The sequence below is a fragment of the Gopherus evgoodei genome, unplaced genomic scaffold (genome assembly GCF_007399415.2).
Source record: "Gopherus evgoodei ecotype Sinaloan lineage unplaced genomic scaffold, rGopEvg1_v1.p scaffold_33_arrow_ctg1, whole genome shotgun sequence".
In the NCBI taxonomy this organism is placed as follows: domain Eukaryota; kingdom Metazoa; phylum Chordata; order Testudines; family Testudinidae; genus Gopherus; species Gopherus evgoodei.
Window position 1 is genome coordinate 5,461,301 of NW_022060005.1, and position 25,608 is coordinate 5,486,908.

General features: G+C 45.1%; 2 pseudogenes; both read right to left on the reverse strand.

Moving 5' to 3' along the window:
• Positions 1 to 6,890: 6,890 nt before the first annotated feature.
• LOC115641190 lies at positions 6,891 to 7,854 on the reverse strand (annotated as a pseudogene).
• Positions 7,855 to 14,870: 7,016 nt separating this feature from the next.
• LOC115641152 lies at positions 14,871 to 15,423 on the reverse strand (annotated as a pseudogene).
• Between the last annotated feature and the right edge of the window lie 10,185 nt (positions 15,424 to 25,608).

Here is a 25,608-nt window from a genome sequence, read left to right on the forward strand (position 1 = left end):
CTGATTTCTGATGCAAAGTCAAAATTATTCACCTTCTTTTTTTCTAACTCGATCTAGATGTCTGACAAGACTGAGAGTTAAATCCTTAGAATTCAAATTGTAACTTAAATTTACTTTCTGCTGGAAAGAAATTTGACAGGCTCTAGATGTTTGATAATAAAAGTCTTAAAGAGTTTGAATTACAATTCATATATCTAGTATTAAATTTGCCTCCATATTAATACCTTCACGTATATAATTGAAAGCAAAATTGATTCTCCAGCACCAGTGTTCTTTGGTCATCTCTTTCTCATGCCCCCATCACTGTATTTTCCAGTGGCAGTTTCCATGTCACTTCGCTGGATTTCCTGAATCTCTCTGCAGTCCCTAGCAGACAGGGATCCACTCCACAGAGGAGTGCTTCGTGCTCAACTCCTTGGACAGGCTTGGCTGAGAGACGAAGGACTAAATGGGATCAGAGACTGAAAACTCCTCCCAGCTCCTGGCTTGTGCAGGGTTCAGACATGTCACAGCCCAGGATGTTCCTGCTCCCGGGCTAAATATTTGAATCCAGTCTCCAAGGCTTTAAGCCCAGCTCTGATCTCACCTCTGGAGCAAACCACCCTGACAACCTGCCCCATTCTAACCCCACAGAGGAAGAACAGCACCCGCCCTAGATCGCACATCATGAAAACACCCCTGGAAGGACCCTTGGCTAAAAACCAGGCAGAGCAGAAGCCCAAAGCATGTCCCAAGGTGCTTGCAAAATAAAACTGGGATTTCTAACGCAGACACATGATCTACAATAGCTAATAGCCTAGTGGCACCAGAATCTCAGCTGGTCTGGAATAGCCTGTTCCTTCACCATATAATCACTTCTGGGTGAGCGGAGATTTTTTTTCCCCTCCTGCATTGTGTCAGCAGCTCTTAGGATGCATCTGCTAGAGCAACCCACAGCCTGTATGCTTAAAGTCAGTCACCCAGAAGTACCCAGAGGTGAAGATTTAAAACAAAAGGCCAGGTCATGAGCTTGTGTTAATTGTTACATTTTCATTGAGTTCATGGTAGTTTGGACCTTTTATGCCAGCTGGGAATCCAGGCCTTTGATTTCTGTCATCGGTGGCAATTTACATCAGCTGGGGATCTAGCCCATTGCACAGTTTAAATCCCTAATTTTTGCCTGCCAATCTGATCTGAAGCTGATTCAAAAGTTCTGAACCTGTCTGCATTTTCTTAGCTCTTTGCCCCATGGGTTTAATTACAAGTGTAACTTTTATTGGTGATGGAGAATGGTTCAGTCCCACTAGGGATAGAACCTTGGAGGAATTCTGTGTTGCAGTTTTCAAGTATCTGATCTTCAACTTCTGTTGGAATGAATGGCCCAGAATCTCTCTTTCTTTCTTTGTCAGTCATTACATTATTTTTTTTTTACTACAGACAGAATTAAACTAAAAAGTTCAGTGAGGACACATCTTCTAGGAACCACACAAAGACCCCCCAGTCCATTTCTTAAGGTCTCCATGAAGCTATCACAAGGCACAAATTTTGATGCTTATGCCAACATAGTAAGTAGTGGCCTGGCAGGGGAATGGTCCCTCTGCGCCCCTAGGCAGTGATGAATGCAAGGCTGGATGTTGAACACTGCAAAGCTCAGGGATAGATGTTTCTGTTTGGCCAAGGATGAAGAGAGGGGCCATTTGTAAAATCTGATAATAGATAAGTTTCCACTTGACAGACCCTTCAGCTGGCATTTTCAAAGAAGCCTCATTTTCAAAGCTGTCCACCTACTACTGACTGTCAGATACCCAATAATAACAGCCTTTTACTTATACTCAGCTGGCATCAGATTGTTCTGCATGATGTAGAGGTGAGATGGTCCCCGCTGAGATGGGAGCAGCCCTATATTTTAAATCCTCAAACTCATGAGTGTTTGGTCCCGGGGTCTGTGTTCGGCTCATATTAAAGAGACAGGGCCATTTGTAGAACCCATTTCTGGATATGGCTGCAATTTACAAAGTCCTTCAGTGTCAGGAAGGGCTCAAAGATAGTGTTTTTGGATCTGTCTCCAGCCTTCTGGGATGATATTTTTAAAGCCTCTTAGGGGCTCTCAGACACTCAGAGCTAGATTCACAGAAAGAATTAGGCCCTGATTTTTTAAGGTATTTAAGCATCTAGTGGGACTTTCAAAACACCCTTGATTTCAATTGGATTTAGGTGCCTAAATGCCTTTGAAAACCCCAACATGACACCTAAATGCCTTTAAAAATCTTGCCCTTTGGTATTCTAACTCTTAGCATTGCATACCTAACTTTTAGGCACTTAGAAAATCACCATGATTCACAAAGCCTGTGTTCGGAGCCCAGGCTCCCTGTTCAATGAATGGGGAGAGGTAAACCCTAAATGGGATCCAAAATTGCCAGCATGAGGTGCGGAGGTGCCTAACTTAATCAATGGGAGATGATGACCAGATGAGTGTGTGCCAAGCCAAACCCCCTCACAGAGATAGTTACCTACGTCGAGCTGGTGGGTGGCACCAATCCCTGTTAGTGATTCATAACTGGGAACCCGCTCCTTGGGTCAGGCACCTATGGTGTTTTGTGTGACTAGGAGAAGGCCCTCCTGTTTAACTTTTAGCCCATTGGTTATGGTACTTATCTGGCATGGGGAACATCCCGGTACAAGTCCCCCCTCTGTCCGAGGAGAAGAGATTTGAAGGAGGATCTGCCACCCAGTGTCCTAATCACTGAGCTGTGGGATATTCCGACGTGGGGCTCCCTCAATCCGTTCAAGCAGTTCCACTTTGGATTAAATAATTAAAGAATCATTGGGTCACCGAGGGAGAGGGAGAACATGAGAATTACCCTGTAGCCTAGTGGTCAGAGCACTCACCTGGGAGACCCTGTGTCCAGTTCCCCTGCTCCAATAACTCTTTAATTATTTTTCCAGAGTGGAACAGTTTCAACCTGAGTGACTGTGGGAGCCTCACATCAGAATATCCCTAAAACTGATGACATGGAGAGTGGCACTGCATCCTTTCTCTGTGCAAGTCCTTGTCAATCTTGATCTCTCTCTCTACTCCATTCATCAGTGTGGTGCCTAAAGTCACTGACACATCAGGTCTCAGAATCCTAATTATTGAAAGAAGCCAGAAGAGGAGAGTAATTCCAATGCACCAATTGCAGGGCTTTATTTAACTGGGAAAGGAGAGAAATGGAGACAGTGTCAGAGTCTGGTACCACTTTGGTTTTAGCCTTAAGCCCTATCCATATCTCTAACTCATATACAACTGGGATTAGAGCATGAGTTTACCTTTAAACCTTCAATGGGGCCACTCATAAGATTAAAGTTAAGAACATGCTGAAGTGGCTGCGGAATCAGGACCATTGTACAGAATGTACAAAGGAAGTGAGTTTTAAATTCACAGTCGTGAGCAGATCTTCAGCTGGTATAAATTCTCTGAGATCTATTGACTTCAATAGAGCTATGACAATTTAAATCACCTGAGGATAGGCCTAAGGATCCTGACTGCGATACTTTCATTTGCTCTGAGAAGCAAACCAGAGCACGTTAAAAATTTATCCGGTCAAAACAGCTCAAAGTTCAAAACTAAGTGCCTTAGAATGAGCTGTTTGTAAATAAGTAATGGAGTAAGATATAGTCATATAAATCTTTGCTAAATAATGTTTAATAAGGAGTTCTTATAAGAAAATCATGATCTGGACATAGACAATGAAAAAGACGCACAATAATTTGCACAATAATTTCCATAGATTATTCATTATCTAGCTAGCTAGCTTCTACAATTCACAATCAAATAGAAATCTATCATTATGACTAAATGAGGTTGTGTGTTAGGACAAGGAACGGTCCTGTCTGTCTGTCTCTCTATCTAATCTAATGCTTTTGTCTGTCATATACGTAGTGTATACAACCATGCACAAAGATGATATTCTAATATTAATAACAGGCCAACTTCTGAGATCCTTTCTCAACTTGGATGGGAGTGATTCTACCCAAGATGGCGTATGGAACACCAGCTCAGAGCATGCGAGGGCACTTTTCCGCTTATAGCAGGGCTAGACCAAAATGACCCCAGATAAGAAACTTACAAAAGTGTTCATGTCACTACTGAGTGATGCCCAGTGACTTTGGGCCAGAACCTCATTAGTATTAAACTGGCAGTGTCAATAGGCCTACTCTACACTGGTGCTAGTCTAGCTGAGTTGGGAAATCTGGCCCATATATCTCTATCACACTCACTTTCTCCAGGGTGCTGTCAGCCAAATCTTGATCCTTGTGTATATAGTCTATTGGCCAAATCCTGATCTCTTTGAAGTGAGGGGCTAAAGTGGAGTTGGTCCTGGGGTTGATTTTGTTCAATATCTTCATTAATGATCTGGAGGATGGCGTGGATTGCCTCCGTAATTTTTCAGATGACAGTAAATGGAGGAGTGGTAGATACGCTGGAGGGTAGGGATAGGAAACAGAAAGACCTAGACAAGTTAGAGGATTGAGCTAAAAGTAATCTGAAGAGGTTCAACAAAAACAAGTGCAGAGTCCTGAAGTTAGCACGGCAGAATCCCATGCACTGTTACAGACTAGAGACCAAGTGGCTAGGCAGCAGTCCTGCAGAAAAGGACCTAGGGGTTACAGTGGACGAGAAGCTGGATATGTGTCAACAGTGTGCCCTTCTTGCCAAGAAGGCTAATGACATTTTGGGCTGTATAAGTAGGAGCATTGCCAGCAGATGGAGGGATGTTATCGTTCCCCTCTGTTCAGCATTGGTGAGGCCTCATCTGGAGTACTGTGTCCAGTTTTGGATACCACACTACAAGAAGGATGTGGAAAAATTGGAAAGAGTCCAGAGGAGGGCAACCAAAATGTTTAGGAGGCTGGAGCACATGATTTATGAGAAGAGGCTGAAGTAACTGGGATTATTTAGTCTACAGAAGGGAAGAATGAGGGAGGATTTGATAGCTGCTTTCAACTACCTGAAAGGGGGTTCCAAATAGGATTGATCTAGATTTTTCTCAGTGGTAGCAGATGACAGAACAAAGGGTAATGGTCTCAAGTTGCAGTGGGGGAGGTTTAGGTTGGATGTTAGAAAAACTTTTTCATTAGGATGGTGGTGAAGCACTGGAATGGGTTACCTAAGAAGGTGGTGGTATCTCCTTCCTTAGAGGTTTTTAAGGTCAGGCTTGACAAAGCCCTGGCTGGAATGATTTAGTTGGGGATTGGTCCTGCCTGGATCAGGGGGTTGGACTAGATTACCTCCTGAGGTCCCTTCCAATGCTAATAGTCTATGATTCTATGATTTATGAATCCAAATTTGGCCTCATTATTCCGAGTCAGATTTTCTTTCGGAAACTCTGGAAAACGTTTTTCTTTAAAACATCCTTTCCACTATAGCAAGAATGACAGTTTTTACATATTCATGTAGGATAAAATAATAAAAAGATGCATAACATATAATTATTTACACAATAATACCCCAACAGTATACACATAATCATTTCAGTAGGGACTAAGCCATGCAGAAACCTCTTTTGCACATTGTGCGGAGCAAACTTTCTGTTCACTCAGAAAACCATATCAACGAGATGACATATGGACATTCCCAAGAAAGGACAAACATTGAAAACCCTGTCTCACCAAACACTCACCGTCTCCTCAAGCCTTTTCACCTTCAAAACCTCCTAAAAGAAAGAAACAAACCAACCAAGCAGTAAGGTAAAAATAAGCCAAAAATCTTTCAAACAAACAAATGAAAACCACAAAGAACAAATGCATTTGTCATAACTGTAAAGGGAAGGGTAACAACCCTCCTGTATACAATACTATACAATCCCTCCTGGCCAGAGGCACCAAAATCTTTTTGACTGTAAAGTGTTAAGAAGCTCAGGTAACCTGGCTGACCCCTGACCCAAAGGACCAATAAGGGGACAAGATACTTTCAAATCTGGGGGTGGGGGAAGGCTTTTGTTTGTGCTCTTTGTTTTGGTGGTGTTTGCTCTTGGGACTAAGAGGGACCAGACATCAACCCGTGTTCTCCAAATCTTTTTGACTCAGTCTCTCATATTTCAAACTTGTAAGTAACAGTCAGGCAAGGAGTATTAATTTATCGTTGTTTTCTCAACTTGTGAATTTTACCTTTGCTAGAGGGAAGTTTATCCCTGTTTTATTGTAACTTTGAAACTAAGGCTACAGGGGTTCCTCTGGGCTCTTTGAATCTGATTACCCTGTAAAGTTATTTTCCATCCTGATTTTACAAAGATGATTTTTACATTATCTTTTTAATAAAATCCTTCTTTTAAGAACCTGACTGATTTTTCCATTGTCCAAAGACCCAGGGGTTTGGGTCTTTGATCACTTTGTAATCAAGCCTCCCTAGGAAAGGGTGTGTAAAGGCTTGGGGGGGATATTTTGAGGGAAGAGGAACTCCAAGTGGTCCTTTCCCTGTTTCTTGTTAAGTCACTTAGTGGTGGCAGGGTACCAGGTTTTAACCTATGCTGGTAGAAATAAGCTTAGGGGGCTTTCGTGCGGGTCCCTACATCTGTACCCTAGAGATCAGAGTGGGGAAGGAACACTGACAGCATTCATATCTCAATCTGAGTTATTATCCCAAAATATAAGATGAGACAGAGACCTCACTACGGACTTTGCTATGGCTACTTATTTTATAGGCAATGATCTCAGATACTATGGTAAATGGTAGCAATACACAATAGATAGATTACAATCTTATTAACATTGCTGTGTAAACATATAGAAACTCCTTTTATTCTTGAGTCATGTTTGTCTGTATTTTTACTAGTGGAAATATCCAATTCTGCATAAACTGCACAGTATTTTCTCATGGAGGTAATAAGATCATCAGCTGATTATATTTATAAAGAAACATAATGAAATTGCTATCGAAGGAGAAATATGGACATTTTTTTCTTAGTGAATAACCTCCAACCTATCCATTTACTCAGAGCATCTTTGATCTCTTTGTTTCTCATGCTGTAGATAATCGGATTCATCATGGGTGGCAACACGGAATAGAGAACAGCCACTGAGATTCAGAACTGATGTTGAGCTGGAGGTGGGTTTCAGGTAGGCAAAGGCAGAAGTACAGAGGAACAACGAGACTACAAAAAGGTGAGGGAGGCAGGTGGAGAAGGCTTTATGCCGGCCCTGCTTAGAGGGGATTCTCAGCACTGCTTTGAAGATCTGAACATATGACACAATTATGGAAACAAAGCAGCTGGAGGCTAAGCACATACTAAAGATAAGAAACCTGACTTCAAAGTGATATGAGTCAGAGCAGGCGAGCTTGAGTATCTGGGGGATTTCACAGAAGAACTGATCCACCATGTTTCCTCCACAGAAAGACATTGCAAACGTGTTCCTTGTGTGCAGTGCAGAGTAGAGAATACCACTGATCCAGGCACTGGCTGCCATTTGGACACAAGCTCTCCTGTTCATCACGATCTCATAGTGCAGTGGTTGGCAGATGGCGACATATCGGTCATATGCCATGACGGTCAGTATGGCAAAACCTGCTGAAACAAAGACAACAACTAGAAAAATTTGAGTGACACATCCAGAATACGAAATTGATCTGGTGTTCATGAGGGAATTGGCCATGGATTTGGGGATGGTGACAGAGATGAAGCCGAGGTCTAGGATAGACAGATTCATCAGGAAGAAATACATGGGGATGTGAAGGTGGTGGTCAAGAGCTATGGCTGTGATGATGAGAAGGTTCCCGAGCAGGGATATTAGGTAAAGCAGTAGAAACACCATGAAGTGTAAAATCTGCAGCTCCCGAATGTCAGAGAATCCCAGGAGAAGAAATTCAGTCACGGTAGTTTGGTTGGACATTGTCTTCCTTAGTACATTATGTGATGGCTGTGGAGGGAATGGGAAGGACAATGGTCAGGATTACAGTGACAAATGGAATGTCCCTGATTCCCCTTTCTCTAATATCTCATTATATGAATGTCAAAGGTGCACAGTACTCATCACTTACAATGACAAGGTGTTGTTACTGCTCCTCGCCTCTGACAATCAATGAGTTGTGTTATCACAGTAGTGAAATTGTGTCACCTGCTTTAAAGTCAATGGAGCTTCATCACTTTATCCCATCTGAGAATTTTGCCCATGGTGCGGCTTGATAAAATGCAATATGAAGGATGGAACAAAGCACACTCCAAATCCAACAGTTCTTGCAAAGAAGGTCCCTCCATTGCGACCATCACCAAGCTCACAAGTTGGGAATGAAACTCATAAACTCAGATGTGAACACAGCCTTATTCCCACTTTGCAGGGCAATATGACATAGACTCACCCAGAATCATAAGTGACAGCTCCTCTCTAAAGTTTCTATCCCAAATTCTGTGCTTAGATGGCCAGTTGCCTGCTTCCAAATTGATTAATGGCACAAAATCCCAGCTGCACTGCTGCCTGCGTGTAACAATGGGATAGTAGTATCCCTCCGTCATCATCATCTCATTTACTCTATGCATAGTTGTACAGTGGTTGTCAGGACACCTGGACTCTGTTCTTGTTTCTGCCAGTGACCTGCTCTGTAACCTTGGGCTAGTCATTTCCCCTCTTTCTGCCTCTGTTTCAACCCCCCCTCACCGCCCACGTCCGTATCTATTAGGACTGTAAGGGCTTTCGGAGAGAGGCTGTGGGACAGATTTTTAAAGGTATTGAGACACTAAGTGGGATTCGCAAAAGAATCAAGCCCTCTTGAAATCAAAGAGTTGTGAGCTCCTAGGTGCTTCTGAATATATCACTAGGCACCTAAATATCTTTGGAAATGTAGCCCTTTGTCTTACTCTAATTATGTTCTGCACACTCATTTACAACATTTATACTTAGCTGACAGCAGTGTGGAGCTATGCCAGGAGGTCTGGCTTCTACTCCCAGTGAGCTCCTGTATGTCCTCGAATAGGATCAGGATAGACAGGCTTTGGCTGCTTTGTTCAACTCTAAACCAGGGTTTAAAAGGTCTCTTCAGTATAAAACATTGTGTGTGCTGCCAATTTTACTGTTTATTCACTTGTTACCTCCTCACAACTATCCCTTTGAAAGAGAAATCACACAGCTGCAATAGAATAAATGAGTTTGAAATCAGGCTCTTTTCAGGTCATATTAATGTTCCCCAATTCATTTAAAGTTTAAAGCCGGTTGGAAATTTTCAGCTGTGTTCTTTTTAATGGAGATTGGTTTTTCAACTAAACAACAACAAATCTCAGAATCTGTCTGCTTTTCTCAAACATTTTGGGATTGTTCATAAAAAAACTGAAAACTTAAAACATTTTTGGTTTTTTCAAAACAGAAAAATCAGCTTTCACCTGAAAGCTTTCATATGCTAAAAACTCAAGGGGGAAATGGATTTAGGGTTTTCCCACCTACTGAGATTTATCAATGCTCCTAAGTCAGCCAGGTGGCTAAATCCTATAAACATCCAGTGGCAGTTAGGTACCTGACCTGCTCAGATGCTATTGTAACTCCCCAAAGGCACCTTTCTTCTTCTTTAGGTGCTCAAACCCTTTGTAATCCTGGTCTTGTGTCTATCCTGTTAACTTCCAAGGCCTGGAAATAGGGATTCTAGTGCCATTTACCTCCTATATGTCATTTGGCAGCACTGAGCTAGACTGGCTTTAACTGGTGTGTCAACTCTGAGCCAAAAGCTGCTAGTGCGCAGAAAACAAACTGTGGCTATCAGCTCTGCTGCTCAGTCAATTTTTCCCTTTCAGTAACTGTCCCTTTTACACAGATACTAACCTAGTTTCAAGAGAAAAAATGGTTTTGAAATTATGGTATTATTGAACAGGACTAATGTTCCCCACCCTTGTTCAAAGCCCCATTTCAGATTAGAGATGGTTGGAAATTTAGATTTTTTTTATAGTAGTAGCAAAATGAATTTTTGAACTAAACAAAGATGTTCAAGGAAAGTATCTCCTCTACTCAGGTGTTTTGTTTGGTTTTGTTGAAATCTGAAAATCCCAACATTCTTTGGTTTGCAATGTACAATTTCCAGTTTACAGTAGTTTTTAGCTGAAAATAAAGTAGTTTTTGGTTGCCAAACCCTGCAAACATTTCTGATTTCTGATGCAAAGTCAAAATTATTCACCTTCTTTTTTTCTAACTCGATCTAGATGTCTGACAAGACTGAGAGTTAAATCCTTAGAATTCAAATTGTAACTTAAATTTAGGTTCTTACTTTCTGCTGGAAAGAAATTTGACAGGCTCTAGATGTTTGATAATAAAAGTCTTAAAGAGTTTGAATGACAATTCATATATTTAGTATTAAATTTGTCTCTATATTAATACCTTCATGTATATAATTGAAAGCAAAATTGATCATCCAGCGCCAGGATTCTTTGGTCATCTCTCTCTCACGCCCCCATCACTGTATTTTCCAGTGGCAGTTTCCATCTCACTTCGCTGGATATCCTGAGTCTCTCTGCAGTCCCTAGCAGACAGAGATCCACTCCACAGAGGAGTGCTTCGTGCTCAACTCCTTGGACAGGCTTGGCTGAGAGACGAAGGACTAAATGGGATCAGAGACTGAAAACTCCTCCCAGCTCCTGGCTTGTGCAGGGTTCAGACATGTCACAGCCCAGGATGTTCCTGCTCCCGGGCTAAATATTTGAATCCAGTCTCCAATGCTTTAAGCCCAGCTCTGATATCACCTCTGGAGCAAACCAGTCTGACAACCTGCCCCACTCTAACCCCACAGAGGGAGAACAGCACCCACCCTGGATCTCGCATTACGGTAGCACCCCCGGAAGGACCCTTGACTAAAAACCAGGCAGAGTAGAAGCCCAAAGCATGTCCCAAGGTGCTTGCAAAATAAAACTGGGATTTCTAATGCAGACACATGATCTACAATAGCTAAGAGCCTAGTGGCACCAGAATCTCAGCTGGTCTGGAATAGCCTGTTCCTTCACTATGTAATCACTTCTGGGTGAGCAGAGATTTTTTTTCCCTCCTGCATTGTGTCAGCAGCTCTTGGGATGCATCTGCTAGAGCAACCCACAGCCTGTCTGCTTGAAGTCAGTCATCAAGAAGTACCCAGAGGTGAAAATTGAAAACAAAAGGCCAGGTCATGAGCTTGTGTTAATTGTTACATTTTCATTGAGTTCATGGTAGTTTGGACCATTTATGCCAACTGGGAATCTGGGCCTTTGATTTCTGTCATCGGTGGCAATTTACATCAGCTGGGGATCTAGTCCATTGCACAGTTTAAATCCCTATTTTTTGCCTGCCAATCTGATCTGAAACTGATTCAAAAGTTCTGAACCTGTCCACATTTTCTTAGCTCTTTGCCCCATGGGTTTAATTACAAGTGTAACTTTTATTGGTGATGGAGAATGGTTCAGTCCCACTAGGGATAGAACCTTGGAGGAATTCAGTGTTGCACAGTTTTCAAGTATCTGATCTTCAACTTCTGTTGAGATGAATGGCCCAGAATTTCATTCAGTCTGTCTCAACCATTACATTATTTTTTCTCTTACTCATACAGCACTAAACTAAAAAGTTCAGTAGGGACACATCTTCTAGGAAGTGCACAAAGATCCCTAGTCCCTTTCTTAAGGCCACCATGAAGCCATCACAAGGCACAAAATTTGATGCTTATGCCAACATAGTAAGTAGTGGCCTGGCAGGGGAATGGTCCCTCTGCGCCCCTAGGCAGTGATGAATGCAAGGCTGGATGTTGAACACTGCAAAGCTCAGGGATGGATGTTTCTGTTTGGCCCAGGATGAAGAGAGGGACCATTTGTAAAATCTGATAATAGATAAGTTTCCACTTGACAAAGCCTCAGCTGGCATTTTCAAAGAAGCCTCATTTTCAAAGCTGTCCACCTACCACTGACTGTCAGATACCCAATGAATAACAACCTTTTACTTATGCCCTGCTGGCAGCGGATTGTTCTGCATGATGTAGAGGTGAGATGGTCGCAGCTGAGATGGGAGCAGGCCTATATTTTAAAACCTCAAATTCATGAGTGTTTGATCCTGGGGTCTGTGTTCAGCTCATGTTAAAGAGACAGGGCCATTTGTAGAACCCATTTCTGGATATGGCTGCAGTTTACAAAGCCCTTCAGTGTCAGGAAGGGCTCAAAGATAGTGTTTTTGGATCTGTCTCCAGCCTTCTGGGATGATATCGTTAAAGCCTCTTAGGGAATATGAGACATTCAGGACTAGATTCACAGAAAGAATTAGGCTCTGATTTTTAAGGTATTTAAGCATCTAATGGGACTTTCAAAACACCTTTTGATTTCAATCAGATTTAGGTACCTTAATGCTTTTGAAAATCCCACCTGGACACCTGAATGCCTTTTAAAATCTTTCCTTTTGGTATTCTAACTCTTAGCATTGCACACCTAACTTTTAGGCACTCAGAAAATCACCATGATTCACAGAGCCTGTGTTCAGAGACCAGGATCCCTGTTCAATGAATAGGGAGAGGTAAACACCTAAATGGGATCCACAGTTGCCAGCATGTGGTGTTGAGGTGCCTAACCTAACCCATGAGAGATGACAAGATGGGTGTGTGCCAAGCCCCACCCCCTCACAGAGATAATTGCCTAGGTAGAGCTAGTGGATGTCACCTATCCCTGTTTGTGATCCATAACTGGGAACCCTCTCCTTGAGGTCAGGCACCTATGGTGTTGTGTGACAAGGAGAGGGCCCTCCTGTTTAACTTTTAGCCCAGTGGTTAGGGTGCTTACCTGGCATGGGGAACAACCCCAGTACAAGTCCCCCCTCTGCCCGAGGAGAAGGGATTTGAAGGGGGATCTGCCACCCAGTGCCCTAATCACTGGGCTTTGGGATATTCCGATACAGGACTCCCTCAATCCGTTCAAGCAGTTCCACTTTGGATTAAATAATTAAAGAATCATTGGGTCGGAGAGGGAGAGAGAGAGAGAGAGAACATGAGAATTACCCTGTAGCCTAGTGGTCAGCGCACTCACCTGGGAGACCTAATGTCCAGTTCCCCTGCTCCAATAACTCTTTAATGATTTTTCCAGAGTGGAACAGCTTCAACTGGAGTGACTGTGAGAGCCTCACATCTGAATACCCCTAACACTGATGACACGGACAGTGACACTGCATCCTTTCTCTGTGCAAGTCCTTGTCAATGTTGATCTCTCTCTCTCTACTCCATTCATCGGTGTGGTGCCGAAAGTCATTGACACGTCAGGTCCCAGAATCCTAATTATTGAAAGAAGCCAGAAGGGGAAAGTAATTCCAATGCAGCAATTGTAAGGCTTTAGTTGACTGAGAAAGGAGAGAAAGACACAGTGTCTGAGTCTGGCACCGAGTACTTTTGATGAGCTGTTTGTAAATGAGCTATGGGGTAAGAAAAAATCATTGTTAATTAATGGTTTAATAAGGAGTGCTTATAAGAAAATTATGATCTGGACATAGACAATCATTAATAGGAAAAGAAGAATGAATAATCTATGGAAATTATTGTTATCTAGCTAGCTAACATAATTCACAGTCAAAGAGACATCTATCGTTATGACTAAATGAGGTTGTGTGTTAAGACAAGGAACGATCCTGTTTGTTTACTTAATCACATACTCTGCTTTTGTCTGTAATATGTAGTGTACACAGCCATGCACAAAAATGATCTTCTAATACTAATAACTGGCCAACTTCTGAGATCCTTTCTCAGCTTAGATGTGAGTAGATCCACGCAGGATGGCGTATGGAACATAAAGCACTGCACTTACACCAGGGCTAGAACAAATGACTCCAGGCAAGAAACTTACACCACTGTTCATGTCACTACTGAGTGTAGCCCAGAGACTTTAGGCCGGAACCTAATCAGTATTAAATTGCATTGGTGCTGGTCTAGCTGCGTTGGGAAATCTGACCCTTACATCTCTGTCACACTCGCTTCCTCCGGGGTGCTGTCAGCCAAATCTGGATCCTTGTGTATATAAGCTAGTGGCCTAATCTTGATGTCCTTGAAATGAAGAGCTAAACCCCAGTCACTTCCATGGAATCCTAATTTGGCTTTATAATTCTGAGTCAGATTTTCTTTAGGAAACTCTGGAAAAAGTTTCTCTTTCAAACAGCCTTTCCACCATAACAAGAACGACAGTTTTTACATATTCACTTAGGCATCTTTTTATGATTTTAACCTAACATCTTTAATAATACAATAATATCCCAACAGTATACATATAATCATTTCAGCAGGAATGTAGCCACCCAGAAACCCCTTTCGCATTCTTATCATTGTAGGGAGTAAACCTTCATTTCGCTCAGAAAACTCCATCAAAGAGATGACATATTGACACTCCCAAGAGAGGACAAACATTAAAAATCCTGTCTCACCAAACACTCAATCTCCTCAGGCTTTTCCACCATCAAAACCTCCTAAAACAAAGAAATAAACCAAACCAACCAATCAGTTGAGTAAAAATCAGCTAAAAATGAGACAAACACACAAATAACCAAACAAATAAACTAAAAAACACAAAGAACAAATGCATTGGATACCTCAATCTGTCTTATTATCCCAAAATATAAGACGAGCCAGAGACTTCACTATGGAATTTAATGGCTACTGATTTTATAGGCAACGGTCTCAGATACTATGGTAAGTGGTAGCAGTACACAATAGACAGATTATGATCTTATTTACATTGCTGTGTAAACATATAGAAACTCCTTTTATTCTTGAGTCATGTTGGTCTGTATTTTTACTAGTGGAAATACCCAATTCTTCATAAACCGACTGCACAGTATTTTCTCATGGAGGTAATATCATCAGCTGATTATATTTATAAAGAAACATAGAATGAAATTGCTATCAAAGGAGAAATATGGACATTTTGTTCTTAGTGATTAACCTCCAACTTATCCACTTACTCAGAGCATCCTTGATCTCTGTTTCTCATGCTGTAGATGATCGGATTCATTACTGGTTGCAACACAGAATAGAGAACAGTCACCATGAGATCCAGACCTGATGTTGAACTGGAGGTGGGTTTCAGGTAGGCAAGGGCAGAAGTACAGAGGAACAACAAAACCACAAAGAGGTGAGAGAGGCAGGTGGAAAAGGCTTTATGCCGGCCCTGCTTAGAGGGGATTCTCAGCACTGCTCTGAAGATCTGAACATATGACAATTATGAAAACAAAGCAGCTGGAGGCTAAGCACATACTAAACACGAGAAACCAGACTTCAAAGTGGTATGAATCAGAGCAGGTGAGCTTGAGTATCTGGGGGATTTCACAGAAGAACTAATTCACCATGTTTCCTCCACAGAAAGATACTGCAAATGTGTTCCCAGTGTGCAGTGCAGAGTAGAGAATACCACTGATCCAGGCACTGGCTGCCATTTGGACAAAAGCTCTCCTGTTCATCACTGTCTCATAGTGCAGTGGTTGGCAGATGGCGACGTATCGATCATACGCCATGACAGTCAGTATGGCAAAATCTGCTGAAACAAAGACAACAACTAGAAAAATTTGAGTGACGCATCATGAATACGAAATTTATCTTGTGTTCATGAGGGAATTGGCCATGGATTTGGGGATGGTGACAGAAATGGAGCCGAGGTCTAGGATGGACAGATTCATCAGGAAGAAGTACATGGGGGTGTTAAGGGGGTGGTCAAGGGCTATGGCTGTGATGGTGAGAAGATTTCCCAGCAGGGATATCAGGTAAAGCACTAGAAACACCACGAAGAGTAAAATCTGCAGTTCTGGAACATCAGAGAATCCCAGGAGAAGGAATTTGGTTGTGATGGTTTGGTTGGACATGTTCTTCCTCAGTACACGGTGTGATGGCTGTGGAGGGAATGAGAAGGATAATGGTCAGGATGAGAGCGACAGAGGGAATGTCCCTGATCCCCCTTTCCCTAATATCTCATTATATGAATGTCAAAGGTGCACAGAACTCATCCCTTACAATGAGTAGGTGTTGTTAGTGCTCCATGCCTCTGACAAGCAATAAGTCATTTTACCACATTACTGTAAATTGGGTCAGCTCCTTTAAAGTCAATGGAGCTGCATCACTTTATCCCATTTGAGAATTTTGTCCATGGGGTTGCTTGATAAAATGCAATATGAAGGATGGAACAAAGCACACTCCAAATTCAGCAATTCTTGTAAAGAAGGTCCCTCTATTGTGACCATCAACAAGCTCAAAACTTGGGATAAAACAAACTAAAATTCTAACAGCTTGATTCCCCCTTTGCAGGGCAATACGACAGACTCAACCACAATCATGAATAGCAGCTCATTTGTAATTTTTCTACCCCAAGCTATATCCCTAGACAGCTGACTCCCTGCTCCCAAATTGATTTATGGCACCAGCTCCCAGCAGCACTTCTGCCTGCGTCTGTCAATGGACTGGTAGTAAACGTTGTATCGTTTACTCTCTGCTGTGTGGTGCACTGCCTGTTAGGACACCTGGGCTCTGTTCTTGTCTCTGTCAGTAACCGGCTCTGTGACCTTGGACCTGTCATTTCCCCTCTTTCTGCCTGTTTCAACCCCATCCCCCTCCCCCCCGCCCACCGTGTCTACTAGGACTGTAAGGGCTTTCGGAGAGGAGCTTTGGGGCAGATTTTTAAAGGTATTGAGGCACCTATTAGGATTCTCAAAAGGATCAGGGCCCCAATACCCCTTGGAATCAATAAGGTGTGAGCTCCTAGGTGCTTCTGAAAAGCTCACTAGGCACCTAAATTTCTTTGGAAATATAGCCCCGTGTCTTACTCTGTTTCTCTTCTGCACACTCATTTACACCATTTATACTCAGCCAGCTGCAGTTTGGAGCTAGGCCAGGAGTTCTGGGTTCTACTCTCTGTGAGATCCCATATGTCCTTGAATGGTGGCAGGCTAGACGGGCTTTGGCCGCTTGGTTCAACTCTAACCCAGGGTTTAAAGGGGCTCTTCTCTATAAAATATCCTGTGTGCTGCCAACTTTACTGTTTATTCAATTGTTTCCTCCTCACAACTATCCCTTTGAAAAAGAAATCACACAGATGCAATAGAATACATGGGTTTGAAATCAGGCTCTTATCAGGCAATATTAATATTCCTCAACCCATTTAAAGTTTAAGGCTGGTTGGAAATTTTCAGCTTTTTTTTTTTTTTTTTTTAAATGGAGAGTGGTTTTTCAGCTGAACAACAACAAACCTCAGAATCTGTCTGCTGTTCTCAAACCTTCTGGGATTGTTTTGTAAAAAAACTTAAAAGTTAAAAAACAAACTGTTTTGGTTTTGAGATTTAAAAAAAATCACTTTTTAGCTGAAAGTTTTCATTTGCCAATAACTGGGGGAATATGGATTTATGGTTTTCAGTGAAAAATAAAAAAAATCCTGATGGGAGGAAAAATTCCAGTCAGCAGTAGGTATTTGATTACACTCATAGAAAAGATCTTAAGTAGTTTGCATTGTAATTCATATTTATCATCTTAATTTTCCCCTGTATGTTGATCCCCCAACATATTTAATTGAAATAGCAAACTTCCTGTACTAGTCTTTGTGGATTTTTTCCCCCAACAGAAGACACATTTAGTCTTCCAGCACTTGGATGTTTTGGTCAATATCTATAGACCAGAATCTAGAAGCTAATGGCACAGGTATCTGAGAATCCTCTCACCTCTCTTTCTGCAATTGAACTAGACTCAAACCTGTTGCTCTCTGCAGATGAGCTGTGTGTAGTTGGCTTTGAGTTGCACTGGCATTAAAGGACTGATGCTGCGGGAAGGTGATTTATTCATGTCTATTTCCTAAGGGCTAGCAGGACTCACGCCCTGGAGCCCAGCACAGCTCAGAAGCAGAGACCCAGAGGCCAGGGCACGGAAACAATGGTTTTAAAGCCAAAAGGTGATAAAGCCATTCTGACTCTCTAGTCTGACCCCAGCATAACACAGAGCATATGATCTACAGCAGAGTTCCCTGATTCCAGCCCAACTTCTATGTTATCTGTGGGCCAGGATTAAAAGATGGCGACAGGCACCTACTGGGATTTATCAACGGCCCGAAGTGAGCCAGGTGGCTAAATCCTATAAACGTACAGTGAGAGTTAGGTACCTGACCTGCTCAGGTGCTATTGTAAATCCCACAAGGTACCTTTCTCCTTCTTTAGGTGCTTAAACCTTTTGTAATCCTGGTCCTGTGTCTATCACAGGTAAAGTCACAGTAACAGTAGCAGGCGATTGGCATGAAAAGGCCACGTGATGGCAACAGAGGCTGCAAAGTGGCCAAGCGCTGCCTGGCTTGACATTGACATGTCACTGCTCTGCTCACTCAGGGGGTGTCCATACTGCAATGAAGATGTGACAGCACCATGTGTAGACACATTCAGGCTACCTTTGTTCTAGCTAGCTTGGACACTGGTAGGCATGAAGCCGTAGCAGCATGGGCTGTATACGCCCACCCAGAGCCCTGGGTGTTATTCAATGACTAGCCTGCAGTTATCTGTTTGTGCCATGTAGATGCAGATTGGGCAGATTTTCCACAGAGTTCCACACCCACAACTGGATTTGATGTTCAGAAGAGCTCAGCTCCCAGCATGGCCCCAGCCCAGCCAGCTGAATGACTCTGAACTTCACTCATGGGGGCAAATCATCCTCCCAGCTCCAGTGTCTGTGGGTGCAGAGTGAGGAGGAACATCTGTTTCCTCCAAGCTGCCAAGAGGCTGCAGAGTTTTGTCATGGAGGGCACTGAAGACCGATGGCTGTAGCAGCCGACACCATCCCCATCTGCAGGAGGGAAAACAGGATACACGGAATAGTGAAAACACTGCACCCAATATTGAGAATTTGCCCCTCTCAGAGATCTCAGGGGTGGGTCTGTACCACTGTACAAGGGCCAGAAACTGCCCCTCCTCCTCTGCCTGCAGGAGCTGCTGTGCTGAGATCCCCACCAGAGACACAGCCTGATGTTGCCAGCACCCTGGATGGGAGGTACCAGAGGCCAGGGGAGGCTCAGCTTCCCCAAACAGGATTCAGCGCCCCTCCCTTTGGGGGCAGGCTGCAGACCTGCCACCTTTGGAGTGCTGCCTGTGCTCTGCCCAGAGCCGTCGCTCCAGCTCTTCCCCCGAAGCCTGCAGCACCCGCTGCTTGCTGCCCGTCAGCTGTATGTGGGGCCCTGTCACTTGCTCCTCTCCGTCCCTGTCACTCACCCTTAAGGCAGGATGGGGCAGAAGGGAGCAAGCGGCAGGTGAGAGGGTCTGGGGGCAGAAGGGGTGGGGGATAGGCAGGGCCGGCGCTACCATTTAGGCAGCCTAGGCACTCACCTAGGGAGCCAGGATTATTGAGGGGGCGGCATTTTGCCGGGGAGGGGGGGGGCAGCAGGCAGCTCCGGCTGACCTGCCGCAGGCATGCCTGTGGAGGGTCCGTTGGTCCGCGGCTCCGGTGGAGCTGCCGCAGTCATGTCTGCAGAGGGTCGGCTGCTCCCGCGGCTCCGGTGGACTCCCACCCGCAGGCATGCCTGTGGCAGCTCCACCAGAGCCACGGACCAACGGATCCTCCGCAGGAATGCCTGCGGCAGCTCCACCGGAGCCATGGGATCAGCACAGGGGGCGGCGAAATGGCCGTGCACCTAGGGCACGAGAAACCCTAGCGCCGGTCCTGGGGATAGGCGCCAACTTCTGCTCACGCCGGTGGGTGCTTGACCCCTCTCTGCCCCTGGCCCCACCCTGACTCCATCCGTGCCCCGACCCCACTCCACCCCCCTCCCTGCCCCATTCCAATTCCTTCCTCAATAACCACCCCTGCCTCTTCCCCTGAGCATGTTGTGTTCCCGCTCCTTCCTCCTCTGCGGGAAGGAAACAGACGCAGACAGCTCGTTTGCTCAGGAAAGCGCCCCGCCGTCAGGCGTGGCAGCCTTTTTATTCTTTCAGTTACAGTGTCATGCATAACTTACAGCCTTGTTTACTTGTTTCGCATTGGTGGAGGACTCTTTCTTCCCCTTTTCCCCTCACCCGCCTGCGTGTAGGCAAAGCGTGCTATACTTATCTGATCTATGAATGTGTGGAGTCTGCATTCTGTGACAAGATGGAGTTTGCAGGGGGCGGTTTCTGGTGGTTTGCCAGCCAGGACCGATCCCTACATCTCCCCCTTTTCTTTTAGAAAGAGAAGGCAGGCTTTTGTTTGGACCATGGGCACCCTTGGGTACACAATGAAATTAAGGAGGGGATACACTGAATGCCACAGCAGGCGAGTACGAGGAATAAAAGGCAGAGTCCTCCATAGGTTATTAGCTGATGTAACCAACCCCATCCTGGCAGCCAGCTAGATAGCCAGTCCCACCAGGAGGAAAACGGGTCATTGTTAATTTGAATTTGAGCAGTAAGATTCTTAATTGTGGCTAACTGATTGTCAATAGCATGAGAGTGATCAGAAATATTAAAACAACACATATCATTAACTTTTTCACAACCATAATGATGCAGAAGCAAAAGATAATCAATAGCAGCCCTGTTTTGCAAAATTCCATGGCGTAACTCTATCTGCTCTTCATTAAGCAATGCCACTGCAATAGACGTGGCATTGAGGGCTTTAACTGCTGAACAAGCCAATCGGTTAAGATTTCTACTATTACTAATTGTTAAACCAGGTATACCAACTAAGGAGGCAGCCAGGGCCACATATTCGGTGTTGGACAGGAGCTCGACTTTGGAATCGCAATCAGCTGACAGTTGAGTGTACGAACGCTTTGCTCGTGGTGTATGCTCGGACCGGGGAATAAGAATAAGGGACAGGCGGCTGATGCAGCAATAGGTGCCATCAGTAAGATTAGCTGGGATGTAATTAAAGGTTCGGTCAGTACATGTCCAGAACCATCCAGGGGGCAATTTTATGTGCTTGTAAAGATAAGAGATATTATATGGCTTGGAACAATTAAGGGGGGTGGCAGGGAGAGTGACACAGGTGTGCGCCGTGCAATTGGTCATACGTGCACAGCTAGCATTTAAATCAGCAACATAAGGGGTAAGCAACTGAACAGCCCCATTTGGAAGGTGTTGGGACTGGGGTCCCCAATTATGATAGGCTGAAAAGCCCAAATTCTTAATTGTGGTGTTGCTTTCTAGGCTGGAGTAGAACCAGGTACTCTTTTCTATCTCATTGGCATCATGGCAAACTGGGATAAGGCATGTACCAAGTAATTGTCCTACTGCTGTTTGCTGGGAAAGACAAAAATCAGTACGATTAATGGAAAGAGCCAGGACCTCCCATACATTGGTGGCTGGGGAATGTGGGGGATGCTTTGCTGCCTCAGACCCCAAGGGCAGACAAATAACAAACATCATTATGCTCAATAAAACACAAGAATTAGCATTCAAACAAGCAATGAGGGCAGTTAGCAAATTTTCTGGGGACTTTTTCTTATCTTGTTGTTCCAGCAGGTGTTCAGCTTGTTGGGAGAGGGACTTTATTTGTCCCCACGTCACTGGAGCATTGGGAGTACCGCGGCGTCGCTCTTGAGACAAAGTCACTGTTGTGGTCACCAGCGGATTAAAGTTGGGAATAGGATTGTTAAGGCCCTGGTGCCACGCCATGCTGTGGGTCGCTGGTGGGGTCCTCCTTCCACGGACGTATGTAACGAGCTGGGACCCACACCGGTCCTTGTGGTGTGCTGACGGCCGCGTATCCCCGCCCCCAGGTTATCAAAGGAACTGGGGCACTCCACGTAGTGCCGGGGAGTTGCCGATACGTTACTTTCGGGGCAGGGAGTTCCTCCTTGCACCTAAAATGTTTTTGTAAACGGGAAACATAATGGGTGCCATCAAAAACAAGATTTAAATGGTTGATTGTATATAAGACGTGTGCTAACCACTCCTCCTTGTCTGGCAAGGTGGGCGGAATTCCCTCTTTTGTTTTTTTTGGAGGAGGGCTGTTTTTAAGGTGCGGTTGGTGCGCTCTACAATGGCCTGGCCCTGTGAATTGTAGGGGATGCCAAAGGTGTGCACAACGCCCCAACGGGAGCAAAAGGCAGCAAATTGCTGAGAACAATACGCGGGCCCATTATCTGTTGTGAGCTTGGCCGGGATGCCCATAACAGAAAAGCAACGAACAAAATGGTTGATAACGTGTCGAACACGTTCTCCTTTGTGGGGTGTGGCCCAAAGGTAACCTGAGTAAGTGTCAACAGTAACATGAAGAAAATTCCAAGGGGAAAAAGGGGGAAAACGTGTGACATCCATTTGCCAAAGCTGATTGGCGCCGAGGCCGCGGGGGTTAATGCCAGTGGGGGGGTAGGAATGAAGGGAGGAACACTGTGGGCATTGTTGGACAACAGCCTTAGCTTCATCCAATGGAATGGAAAATTGTTGAGCAAGCGCTTTAGCATTTTGATGATGAAAGGCGTGGCTGGAGGTAGGGGAGTGAACCCAGGAAATGCGCACTTGTGCATCAGCATAAGTGTTGCCTTCAGACAATGCCCCGGGGAGGGGAAGGTGGCTACGAATGTGTGCAATGAAGAATGGATGGGTCCGGGCATGTAACAACTGCTGGAGGGTAAGGAAGAGGGCAAGGAGTGACCGCTCCATGAGCAGAGTAACATAACTTCCGGCTATAGCAGTGCCAACATTAGCAACATAAAGACTGTCTGTTATAACATTGAGTGGGATGGCGGGGAAGTGAGAAAAGGCCAAGCAAAGAGCAGCAAGTTCCGCTCGCTGAGGGCTGGTTTGGGGAGTAGTAAATTTTGAATGCCATTGGGCATCAGAACGCCAAGAAACTACACCGCGGGTAGGGCAGCCATCAGTAAAAACTGTAAGTGCGTCAGCTATAGGGGTGTGTTGGCAAAGGTTACGAAACACAGTGGGAATGTGACGAATGGTATGTAAGCGAGGATCTTTGTTAGTGTGATAAGAAAGGGAACCCACAAAACCTGCCAGAGCCAATTGGAGGGCATCAGAAAAAGCAAGGGCTGATTCGGTGCTGCGTAATGGGAGAGGAAGAACAATTTCCACAGGATCCAATGCAAAAAGGGCGTGACAGCGGTGTCGGCCTTTGGTAATGAGCTGGGCAATCATGAGCTCCAAGGGGGACAAGGTATTAGGAGGAGAATGTGGGAGGTAGAGCCATTCAAGAATGTGTAGCGGGGCAGCAGCAGGCTCCTGAGCCACAATGGCGCAGGGCTGCAGGGTGTCACAGAGACAGATTAGTTTTGGTGGCACATTCTCGCAGGCACGGTCTACCCAGCGTTGGGCTAAAAGCTGATTTAATGCAGTTAAAACAGCCAATTGTTCAGTAGAAAGGGTAATAAGATCAGAGGGATGTTTGCCTTGAGTGAGGGCCATAAAGAGGGGACGCAATGTGTGAGTGGTAATTTGATAATAGGGGCGGGGCCAATTAATAGCTCCCAAAAGTTGTTGTAGAACCACATAAGTAACAGGATTGGGAAGGTGAAGAGAAGGAAGGATTGGTGTGGAATAGGTGGCATGCAGCTTATGGCCCAAATATTGAAAGGGTTCATGGAGCTGAACCTTCTCAGGGGCAACTTGTAGCCCATAATCCTGCAGAGAAGAGGTTAATTGACTAAGCCACTCCCTTGGGAGAACAGGGGCGGCAACCAAGATGTCATCCATATAATGGTAAACAAGGAGAGAGGGGAACTTTTGCCGAAAGGGGGTTAGGGCAGTATTTACATAATGCTGGCACAAGGTGGGGCTATTAAGCATGCCTTGAGGGAGAACAGTCCACTGATAGCGTTGGGTTGGGCAAGAATTATTAAGGACAGGAACGGTAAAAGCAAAATACTTTTTATCTTGGTCCTGGAGCGGGATGGAGAAGAAACAATCCTTTAAATCGATTACAGCCAATTGGAAACCTTGGGGGATAAGATTTGGATTTGGGGAGCCACATTGCAGGGGGCCCATGGGCTCTAGGATTTTATTAATGGCTCGCAAATCATGTAATAGCCGCCATTTTCCTGATTTCTTTTTTATCACGAAAACAGGAGTATTATAGGGACTGGTGGTGGGTTCAAGGTGTTGGGCTGTACATTGCTCCTGAACTAAGGCATTGAGTGCGGCCAGCTTTTCGGCGGGTAGGGGCCACTGTTCCACCCAAACAGGGGAATGAGGTTTCCATGAGAGGGCCAAGGCGGTGGAAGCAGCTGCCATTTAAAGGCAGAGAAAAATACTTTAACTAAAGGGATGGAAAAATTCACGATAGAGGTGGTCCAACTGTTCCCAGTTGGGATTTAGAGCACTTAAGGCTAGGCACCAGTCACGGTCCTCGCTATACTCCTCCTCATAAAACACCGCAGGCGGATGGCTGGGGTTGGTGGTTATAAAATACACTTCAAAGCGGCCTCCTATTTGTCGAATATACAAAAATGGGCGAAGGACCGCAAGGCAGGAGGTTTGTGGGTAAGAGCGCCGGACAAACAACCGGCTACGGTGAGAGGGGTCACATATTACTCTATAGGCATCTTGTGCAGCTGGATTGGAGTCATTACAATGTATGCCATTATTAAGGAGGGGGCTAACAAAAGCCGTGTAAATTTCGGTATCAGTCCAGCTTTCGCTGTAATAATGATTGTGATATGGGTGCATAAGTTTAAGAAAGTACAAGTGTAGCTCCTAATTGAGAAAGGAGATCTCGACCCCACAGGTTGAACTCAATGGGAAGGATACAGGGTTTAATTTGAGCCACTGTTAGTTGTGTGGCAGGGTCCACCACTGGTAGCCAGTTGCTACTTCGTTTGGAGGCTTGGCTACCTCCAACACCCCACACCGAAGGGGCCACTTCGGAGGGCCAGGAAGGGTCCCACTCCTTGTTTGCTATCACTGAGACATCAGCCCCAGTGTCTAAGAGCCCCGTCAAAACCTTACCGTGGATCTGATAAGAACAGGTAGGCTTACGATTGTGTATGTGTTGGAGCACGGCGGCGACCTGAGGGTGGTAAGTTGAGTCAGTTGTTACCTTTTCGCCGTTGGTGGGCTGCAGGGGGTCAGCGCGTGTGGAGCCAAATCCCCCTGTACGTTCCTGTAGGGAAACTGTGGGACAATAGTAAGGAAGCAACAACAATTGGGACCAGGACTCCCCTTTCTTAAGGGACAGCGGAAGCTGCCCCCAATATTGGGCATAGATGGTGCCAGTATAATCAGCATCAATGACCCCTGGGACGGTCATAATGCCTTTATAGTGAGCGGAAGAACGGGGGAGCACAAGTCCCACCGTTCCAGGAGGGAGGGGGCCCCGAAGTTGAGTGGGCATTAGGAGTACCTCCCCGGGGAGCTGAGAATTCATGTCTTGTGCGTTTTCCAGATCGATACCCGCACTGCCAGAGGTGGCAGGGGGAGGGAAACCGCTCTCTCCCTCGGTTAGACCGGGGCCCGAGGGGGGCCCGACTGCGAGTTTCCCGAAGGGGTAGAGCGGCACTGATTAGCCCAATGGAAGCCTTTGTTACACTTGGGGCACTTTTTGCTTGGGTGGTTTCCACCCCCTCCCTCGGTGGTTGTCCCCGCTCGCGGCTAGCTCCTCCCCCTGGCGCCCGGCACTCTCGGCGAAAATGGCCCGGCTTGTTGCAATTAAAACAATTGCCCAGAGGTTTGCTGCCGGTGCGCAAGGCTCCGGCAAGCAACGCCATGGCATGGGTCTGTGTCCCCACCTCGGCACAAGCCTGGATCATATCCGCC